This window comes from Oryctolagus cuniculus, chromosome 15, assembly GCF_964237555.1.
Source record: "Oryctolagus cuniculus chromosome 15, mOryCun1.1, whole genome shotgun sequence".
Lineage (NCBI taxonomy): Eukaryota > Metazoa > Chordata > Mammalia > Lagomorpha > Leporidae > Oryctolagus > Oryctolagus cuniculus.
The window spans coordinates 3,411,452-3,421,554 of NC_091446.1; the positions used below are offsets into that span (position 1 = coordinate 3,411,452).

Sequence of the window (10,103 nt, forward strand, 5' to 3'; positions counted from 1 at the left end):
AGCCAGCACAGCCAGGAGCAACGGCGACAACCGCAGTTCTCTGCACCCCTCATCCGGCAGCAAGTTCTCTTGCCAGGTGCAGAGTTCGGTGCCTGCGCCGCTCCACAGCAATCTCTACCAATTCTACCGTTTAACTGTGTTTATTCTTTTCTTCTGATTTAATTGTTTCATCAGCAAGGCAACAGTGTAACACCTGTCACTGCTTTCTGACTGCTGTCGGCACACCAGGTTCTAGTCCTGGTCGGGGCGCCGGATTCTGTCCCGGTTGCCCCTCTTCCAGGCCAGCTCTCTGCTGTGGCCCGGGAGGGCAGTGGAGGATGGCCCAAGTGCTTGGGCCCTGCACCCCACGGGAGACCAGGAGAAGCACCTGGCTTCTGCCATCGGATCAGTGCGGTGTGCCAGCCGCAGCGGCCATTGGAGGGTGAACCAACGGCAAAGGAAGACCTTTCTCTCTGTCTCTCTCTCTCACTCTCCACTCTGCCTGTCAAAAATAAATAAATACATAAATAAAAAGTTCTGACTTTAGGGTGCATTGGTCCTTGTTCTGTTGCAATACGGGTGTTTCTGGGCAGATGTGTTTATCCCGCTAACGTTCATTCTCTTCTTTCTTTCTAATGTTTCTTTGGTTTGATTTTATCGCTTTGCTTGGTGCTGTTCCACAGTCTAAGGCTAATCTGCTTCAGGTTTGGCTCTACCTGGGTGCCAGTTTAACGTGGCTCTCTTTAAATCCTGGCCGTGGATTCTGTCACAACCTGAAACGAGGCGTCCATGTGTCCACCTGCCCTTCCCCGTGCAGGCTGATCGGGTCTCGGGCTGCACTGCGGGAAAAGCTGGGACACCTTTGCGGCCACCCCTCCCGCTTCACCGCCACAGCCGGGGACTTCTGCGGTTGCATCCCCGGGCCTGCATCCCCTGGAGGGTTGCAACATTGCAGCTGGGTGCCCGAGTTGCCTGTATCGAGTTTTCGTTGGCTGCTACCTGGCCCTTCCTACCATGTCTCAGTCCGCTTCGGAGCTTTTAACTTTACTCACGGAACGAGACCACGTCTTCCAGGAAAAGGTTCAGAATCATTTACTCTATAAGTATTTATTGAATCACTAATTTATTCACCTCGAAAGTTCATGCATGTTTAAGCCTCTCTCTTCATTTTTGCATATGTAAATTCTGGGATGAGCATTCCTGCCCGCATGCTGGAAATCTCTCTGGCTGGGGTTTACCCTTCCTTGTGCGCTGGAGCCCGACTGGGCTGAGGAGCCACAGGGGTGAACTGCTCTTGGCGCTTTATTCGCAAGCTGTGCTTCTTGTGCTTCCTTTTGTAGCTGAACTCTCTCTCTCTCTCTCTCTCTCTCTCTCTCTCTCTCTCTCAATATCTCCCCTGCACTTCAGTTTCTCCCTCTGTCTCTGTATCTCTCCTAATTTCTGTCTCTCTCTCTCTCTCCCTTTCACTTTTTCCAGCTTCTCCTCTAACCCCGTGTGAGTCATTGTACCCACAGATTCAGCGTATTTGCTCTTTTTGTCCAGATCTACCCAACACGCGTGACCTGCACCTGGGGTGTCTGCGTATGTCTGCTCCTCACTCCGCATGAGCACAAGCTCTGGGGCCCCTCCACAGTAGGGGCACAGCCCTTGGTGCGACCTTGGTGCGTCCTTTGCATCACCCGCATTTCTGCCTTGTTGATCCGGCTCACTGGTGCTGACATTGTGTCCTTGACTGTCCCAGATCAGGGAGAACGGCCATCTTACCTTCTAGTCCTCCCTGGCCAGCAACACCCAGCGTGGATGGAGCTGTCCCGGCACAGATCCGCAGTGTGCACTGCCACAGGAGTCACAAACAGAGGGAGGATGTGGCTCGACTTCCCCGCCCTGGGAACACTCATGCCCTCGTGGACACACTGTGTGCCATGTCGGCCTCCAGCCCCGGCAGGGAGACAGCGCACACCCCGCCTCGTATGTGGGGAACCAGCCCTGATGAAGCATCGCTGCCACAGCCCGGGACCCCTGCACCGGAAGCCTCCACACCAGCACCGTGCTTCCCGCAGTCTCTTAGTGCGCTCCAGCCGGTGAGGCGTCACTCCTAGCCCAGCCAGGGTGTCTCAGGCCGCCCTCCAAGACAGTGGAGAGGGAGGTCCTCCCGGAGCCAAGCCTGAGTGCTCACAGCGGGGGGAGGGGCTCCCCCACTGCTGGGGTTTTCACTGAAAGTTCGTCTGCATTGGAGGGATGGTGTTGTAGGTGGCAGATCAAGCCACTGGTTGGGATGCTGCTGGTTGGAGCCTCAGCTGCTCCACTTCCACCCCGGCTTCCTGCTAGTGCACCTGGGAGGCAGGGGTGAAGCTGGTTCCCACCACGCATGCAGGGAAGCTGGATGGAGTTTTGTGGGCATTTGGGGAGTGAGCAGCAGACAGCAGAATTCTGTCCTACTCTCTCTGCTTCCCTGCCACTCTGCCTTCACACAGGTCTTGTAAGCTCCAGGTTACTGCTTCCCTTCCCCTCAGTGTGGTGGGGGGTGAGGCGTGGAGGGGTCAGCCTGGTGGAGGTGACTCTGTGCTGCACCCACCCCTGCAGAGACCGGCTGGGCCCTGTCCCCCGAGTGCTGGCTGCCGATGCACCTGCATCTTCGCTTGGCAGCTTGGTCTGGCTGTTCTGTGCCGTCCTCACCTGCAGGTCCTCACTGACAGCCTGGCCCTTGCCCACTGTCTCCAGGGCACTGCACACAGGCCTGTGAGGACTTCAGGGTCCCCTGAGCACCTTGCACAGGGTGGAAGGGCCCTTCCTCTGCCTCCCCTCCCAAGACTCCTGCCCCCATGAAGCTGGGCAGAGATCCTCACGCCCTAAAGCCTCCCCCAATGAGGGCCAGTGCAGTGGCCGCATTGGCCCGTCCCAGCATGTCACCTCTGTCCCGTGGCCTAGCACGTCATCATGTCCGCCTGGCTCAAGGACAGGGAGAAGCCAGGAGCCTAGCATCTGACCTCTCACCTTTTTGGATCACCCCCGCACACACACACACACACACACACACACACCCCTCCCACCCAGAAGGGATGGCCCAATGCAGATTTCCTGCACCTTGAGACGGCTCCCCGGGGTTTGCAGTAAAACTCAATGACTTAGTCCAGCATAGCGTGCCTTGTTTGCAGCTGAAGGAGTTCACAAAAATCCATCTTTTTCCCATCCAAGTGTGGCTTTCAGAAACTGCAGGGCATAAATGGAAAAGACTTGGGCTTCTGGCGGGCTGTATGGGGCTCTGCAGAGAACAGACAGCCCTGCCCTAGCAGGGCACAGGGAAGCTGGGTTTGGGGACCCCACCCCCGGCACTCCACGAGGGTGCAGGTGTTAGTGAGTCATGGCGGCTGGCGGCTGTTGAGTCTGGCCAGGTGCAGAGACATTTCACCGCCGGCCCACTGTGTGCGTGCCCTGTGTGGGGGTCTGTAAGGAAACCGCATGCCCCCCATGGGGAAGCTCGAGGTAGCTACAGCACAGATTTGCCACAGAAGGGGTGGGAGAGAGAAAGCAGCAGAGGTGGGGGCGCCTTGGTACTCAGAACATCCACGAGAAAGCAGACCAGGATGACCGGCTTCCTGTCCCATTTCTCAGCCCCTGGGGACCTGGTGAGGGGCCCTCCAGGGGTGTCTGGAGCCGTGGGGGCCACCCCGGGCCGTGCCAACCCAGTCCGAGCAGGTGAGGCCGCGTCTCTGCCTTAAGCGTGGTCCCCGGGGGAGGGGGGGTGTAGCCACGGCAACGTTATGCCTCAAAAGGCTCAAAGAAGTAGCAAACTTTAGAAATATGCTTTAAAAGTCAAATGTTAGGGAGCAGAAAGGGAATAAGGCAACAAAGCTGTGCTTGCAAGATGGAGAAGTGTGAATTTCAAGGCACAGCCCTCGTGTGTACAACCCTTGGCAAGCACGGGCGGAGGCTGGCGTGTTGCTTCACTCACTGTTTGTTATTTAAATGACTTTCAGTGACATTTGCACCTACAGACTACGGGTAATTTAATTGTTGCTGGAATCATCGATTTCCTTCGCACTAAATGAAGTAGCGTGATTTACTCAGAAACACCACATGTCATAGGACATTTTGCAATGGCTTTACTTTGATAATAATGGTATTTTTATTGTATCGGGTCCCTCGAATATCATTTTTCAACAAGGAACAGCAGCCCTGACTCCTCGGAGTGGGGATTTTTCATTTCTCTAAAATATTACCCAGGTCAGCTGACTATGCATCCGTGGAAACGTCGCGTCTTCCGTAAAGGACTTGGCATTTGCGACTTTCTCAGCCGGAGGGGGTTAAGCCAGACAAAGTTGCTTGTCCCTGTCCACAAAGCAGAAGCCCAGGAAGTCGGGAAAAGTGATTTCCAGCCCCACCCCCGTCCAGTGGTGTGGCTGCCAGTGGTGGCCTGGCTTCACCAGAAGCGCCACTTTCTTTGATTCGTAGAACTTTGAGAAATCACACTAAAAATATCCCCGGTCTGCTCATAGGTGGCCTCTTTTTGTCTTTTTTTTTTTTAAACTTTTGTTGTTATCGTAGGATTCAGAAAGGAAAAGAAATGACGGCTGCACTGGCATCGCCAGAACTCGCCAGCTGGTGGGAGGGACAGGCCAGCTCGCGGCCATCAGAACCCGCCGCCTGCACACACAGGACCAGGGTGCCTCTGCCGTCTGTGAGGCGGGTTCACATCCCTGGAGGGCCCTGGTGCTGCTGTCCCGTCAGCTGTGCTGCTCCCAACTTGGGGCCTGCCCTGGTGAGCCTGTGGACTTCCTCCTGGGGACTTGAGGTGTCCCAGTCTTCAGTGAAACCAAGGCAGGCGGCCCCAGCCAGAGTGCTGTCTGCCATCTCCTCCCTACGCCAAGAGACAGCAGTGCGGTGGACACCTGTGGGTTCTAGCCCTGCCCCCTGGTAACTGCAGCCCACTGGGTCCACCCCACGGGGCTCGGCTTCTCTCCGGCTGCAGTCACACACCTGCCTCACTGTCCCCTGCCTCCAGTCCTTGTGCAGCTTTGGGGGCCCCCGCGTGCCCCTGTGCTGGTGTCTGGGCCAATCCCTCCCCAGGCCCTGGCCTGGGGTCTCTGCAGGTGCAGGGGCTCCGGCAGCACCTGCCCAGGAAGCGGGGGAATTGGTGCTCCAGTGAGTGGCAAGAGGCAGCTCCCTTGCCTCAGCCCGGTTCACGCATTTTCTCCCCATGCAACCCCATGACTGTGCAAATCAGAGGCCATGTGACTCGGGCCTTCAGACACGCGGCCGCTGCCTCCTGGGGATGAACTTCTACCCCTCTCTGCTGACAGTTCTGGCCTCTAGAACATCACACCTCTGGCTCTTTGGAAACGTGTCTGAGGTTGTAACCCACGGCCAGGTCACTCGGCCGCTGAGCCACTCCCCGCCTGAGTGGTGCTGTCCCTGGCTCTGTTCAGTCCTGAGACGTGAGGACAAGGTTGTCTCTGGGACTCTTGACCATGCCTGGCTGTGTGGCCAGCCCTGGCTGAATGTCCCCACACAGTCTCCCCATCCGCGCTCATCCCAGGGAGGGTTTCAAACCATTAGCTCTGCCCAGACAGGGCCAGCGTGGCCAGGATGGGCCACACGACTGGGTGCTGCTTCGTCTCAAGGCGTTTCTCAGACACAGGGTTCCATGGGCACGAGGTGGAAATACCTTCGCGTGTGCCCTGAGAAGTGTGGGGGTGAGGTCACCGAGCAGCCGAGGTCACGTTGTCTGTCAATTCTGCTTCCTTTACGGCAGAACGGAAGCATAGTTTTGTCTCCTGAATTGTTTGGGGTCAGATTAGCTCATTTGCAGCCTCACCTGGGAAACTGTGGGACACACTGGGCTGGGCATCTGGAAACAGCTTAGCAGTGAGCGGGAGCAGTGGGTGGTTGATGCTTCAGCTCCGGGGGGAGGATGAAGTGAGTTTTGTGGGGAAGCGAGCCCAGGCGACTCGCTCTCTCTGGTCTGACCTTGTCTGGGTTGGTTGGGAGAGTGGCGTGGCGGAGGCTGATCCCGCAGGGAGAGAAGCCGAGTTATTCCAACTCCAGATGCGTTCACGTGCGCCACGGTAATAGTAACGCTCACTGTAAGATGCGAACAACACTAATGATCGCATTCATTAGTAAAATGATCTTTGCTGGACTAACATTAGCAGTTATCGAATTGCAGGCGATAATAGGAATGTGAAATTAATTTCATTGAAGGAATTGAAGAATGATTTATTTACAGTGAATACCCATTTTCTGTGAAACTTCAATGACTCCATTTAAAAATATAGCACTATTTTCTTCTTAGAATGTGCAGCTCAAAACAGCAGTTTGAAATCCCATTCCTTTATGGGTTATTTATTTTTTAAAGATTTAATTGTTTATTTTAAAGGCAGAGTTACAGAGAGGCAGAGAGAGAGAGAGAGAGAGAGAGAGAGAGAGTTCTTCCAACTGCTGGTTCACTCCCCAGTTGACCGCTAAGGCTGGAGCTGCACCAATCTGAAGCCAGAAGCCAGGAGCCAGGAGCTTCCTCTGCGTCTCCCACATGGGTACAGGGGCCCAAAGACTTGGGTCATCTTCTACTGCTTTCCCAGGCAATAGCAGAGAGCTGGATTGGAAGTGGAGCAGCCGGGACTTGAACTGGCACCCATATGGGATGCCGGCACTGTAGGCGGCAGCTTTACCAGTTATGCCACAGCACCGGCTCCTCTGGGTTATTTTTTATGGCATGTGTTCTTTTTATCTCCATCAGAGGACACAGAGTCTTTGCTTCAGCTCCCACATGAGGCTATTTTGCTAAAGTGGGAGAAAAGGCGGTTTAGGTCACGTGAGTTTCCTCTACTCAGATTGGCTTAATGGCATCACAGTCACTTTTGACGTTCATTAGGTGTAACTTACAAAGGGAGAGGTGAGCCAATCTAAGTGCAGAGCAGGCTGGGTTTCATCTATCCCTCCGCGGTGTGGCCACACCCCAGATGAAGATGAGAACATTCTAGCACCCCAGGAAGCCCCCGCCCCTCCCAGTCAATACTGGCCCCACTCTCCAGCTTAGCTTTTCCAGAGTGGGGTTGATCTAGATGCAGCCACAGCACGTGGAAGCCTTCGGGTCCGGCTCCCTCCCCTCCAAGGCATTCCTGAGACCCTTCCTTGCCTCGTTGTGCGTCCACAGCCATTGAGGATTCTATAGTCAACTGGTTCGTTCCAACAAAATCCAGGCCGGTAAATGCTGTAGAGTCAGGAGACGCCCAGCTAGTCCAATTTAGGAGCACTGTCTGTGGACCCCGATGAAGGGTGCTGCGCTCACGACTTCCGGGGCTGTGGGCAGGTGAATGATGAGCCCTGGGGTTATGACCGTGACACTGAGAGCGCAGCATCAAGGGCGCGTCGTGTCAGTCCTCTCACTTTAAGCTCTGCAACTGTGCCTTGCACTGTGTTTCCCATCCAGCTTCCCTTCAAAATGAGTTCCAAGCTCTGGCAGCAAAACCCAACTTTCATTTCCTGCTACAAGCACACCGTGGTTGCAGGCCCCTTGTTTCAACTCACCACACATGCATGCACACGCACATACGTGCACAGCACACATACATCATACGTACAGGCACATGCAAAGATGTCTGTGTGCACAGAAAGACACACATGCGTGCAGAAAGACCCTGCCCTGTGCATGGATGTCACTCTATGTCACCTCAAAGTGCTTATCATGTCACTGGGGTGCTCTCGGGGGCGTGAGCTCCTGCAGCCTCCCTCCTGTGTTGATTTATTAATTTGCCAGCCGAGTGGGAAGTTGTCCCCCTTTCTTATGCATTGTTTTTTACAGAATTGAGCCGATTAGCTAACTAAACAGTGCCCTGAAAATTCCCCCTCAAGTCAAAGTGCTAACCCCACTTACATTTTTGCTGAAGTAGCCCGGCTGCCTCGTCCCCTGGAGCCTTTCCACGTCACATTTCCACGTCCCAGGTGAGCAATCGCAGGGCTTCAAAACCCAGCGCCGCGCTCATTTGCAGAGGGAGGTGCGTGGGCCAGGCGCTCGCTCCACACTGAGCAGGAGCTCTTGAAAGAGCTGCCCTCCGAGCATTTGCTACAACCCAAGACTGTTCAGAAACGCAAGGTGCAGTTCAAACATCTACCTGGCGGGTTGACGAGCTTGAAGGGACAACGACTCCCACATGTGTCCCCGGAATTGGCCCCCGCCGGGGGAGATGCTGCCATGGTGAAAAACTATATCTATTGCAAAATAAAGCAAGGCCCTATTTGATATACAGCTTTCCCAACTCACGTTCATAACAAAAATCAGAGCGAGACAAGCGACCCTCCCCGAGGAGCGCATGGCGCCGAAGGCTCTGTCCCGGGGTTCGGTGGAAGGTTTATCCTGAAAGGCATCCTTTCAGAAGGCTCCCAGAAAGACAGCCAGAACCCAGCTGGGGGGGTGCCGACTTCCTGGGGAATCCTGGGGTACATGGTCAGACAAGCAGCGATGCACGTGGTGCTCTGAGAGCAGGGGTCTGACAAAGGAGGGAGCAGGTGCACCTGCGCCCTTGCACCTGCTTGCTCCAGAGGCCCTGCCGTGGCTTGCTCCTCCTATAAGGGGCTCTCTGTCAGGTGTGTTTTGCTTCCTGTAGTACCATTTCCATTTCACAAGAACCCTGGGAAGACAGAGGGACATGAATACCCCCAGAACCTGTGACCATGGTTCTTTGGAAGCAGGGTCTTTGCAGATGTAATTTAGAGAGAAAACACTCTGAATTTTGGCTGGGCCCTAAGTCTGATCTCATAAGAGACGTAGTACATACCGGAGACACAGAGACCCCCGGAGAGGAAGGCCAGGCAGCGACAGAGGCAGAGATGCGATTGAAGCAGCTCTGAGCCAGGGGGCACCAGGATGGCCAGACATCACCTGAAGCCAGGAAAGAGAGATGGGATGATGACCCCTCTAAGCTTCCAGAAGAAGCCAGTCTTGCTGAAACATTGGCTTTGGACTTCCAGCCTTCAGAACTGGAGCGACTAAAGCCCCCAAGTTCATGCAATTTGTTATGCAACTGCAGGAATCGAGGGCACTGAGCAGCCCAGACCTGGGAGACAGCTGAGGCTTCCCAGCCTGACTGGGAGCCAAGCCCCCGGGGAGAGGGAACCCAGCCCCAGCCCCACTGTCCACACCTGTGCAGCGCTCATCTTCATGAAGATTCAAGTGTGCCCGGGGCGACAGGCGGCAGAGGGAAGCAGGCTGGGGCTGGACCTCAGCAGGGCCAGATGCAGGCTGCCAGCTCTGGAGCAGCTTCGGGTCGCTGGAGGAGAGGGAGGGGGCCCAGGGCACGCTCGCCGAGGGGGCTAAACAGGCATCGCGCCAAGAATCGTCCACGACTCACCGTGCTTTATGCTCACAGCAGCCCCAACAGCCGTGCTTCTCTGCTCCGTGTTGGAAAGGCGGGAGCTGAGCTGGGACAGGGAAATCAGCAGCTCAGACCCGTGGGCTGGAGGCGGGGCAGGCCCGTGACCTGGAGGGCCACCTCCACCGCGGCCGGGAGCTCAGAGCCCAGGGTGCCCCTGTGCGGCTTCACTGCACTGGCCAGTGTCCTCTGGAGCGGGCGCGAATGCCCAGCTGGAGCGGTGGGGAGTCTGCCATGAGCTTCCCTGGGCTGTGGAGTGTGAAGGGTGAGGGCAAAGCGAGCCACGTGGAAATGCGGCTCCGCTGAGAGCCGGGGAGTGAGCAGCCCTCCGGTTGCTTCTAATGACGCCCAAACAAGCAGTGCTGGCAAATGAATCCCCTCTGATCCGGGAAACGTGCCCAGGCAGGGGGAAAGGTCACTCAACCCCGCCTCGAAAAAGAACTCGAAATGAAACCCTGGGCGACGCTGGCAAGTTTCCTCAAGGGTCAGGTGCACACGCTCTGCCTACGACGCCTGGAGCCCGGGGGGGGGGGGGGGCACCAGTGGGGGTGGGAAAAGCAGCCCTGGGCACCCCAAGAACCGTGGAGCTTGCTTTTTTACACTTCCATGACCTCATCAGAACCTTAAAGCATTTTTAAATGTTTATTTATTTGTTTTAATTTTTTTGAGAGATGGAGGAAGCTGGGTGGGTGGGGAGGGGGGAAGCACTGCTATTCATTTCCCAAGGCCCAAAGTGCCAGGAGCGGCCAAGGGCCA

General features: G+C 55.8%; 1 long non-coding RNA gene across 5 annotated transcripts; it reads right to left on the reverse strand.

Annotated features, from left to right (window-relative positions):
• Positions 1 to 6,183: 6,183 nt before the first annotated feature.
• On the reverse strand, positions 6,184 to 9,673 carry LOC108178943 (uncharacterized). 5 transcript variants are annotated; one of them, XR_011382741.1, is made up of 4 exons: positions 9,327 to 9,673; positions 8,754 to 8,857; positions 7,115 to 8,054; positions 6,184 to 6,759 (listed from the first exon to the last, which is right to left on the reverse strand). It is a non-coding gene; the product is annotated as an uncharacterized lncRNA (long non-coding RNA). The 5 variants fall into 5 exon arrangements; XR_011382740.1 differs by having other exon boundaries at positions 9,118 to 9,673; XR_007914516.2 differs by having other exon boundaries at positions 7,115 to 7,278; positions 7,853 to 8,857; positions 9,118 to 9,673.
• Positions 9,674 to 10,103: the final 430 nt, after the last annotated feature.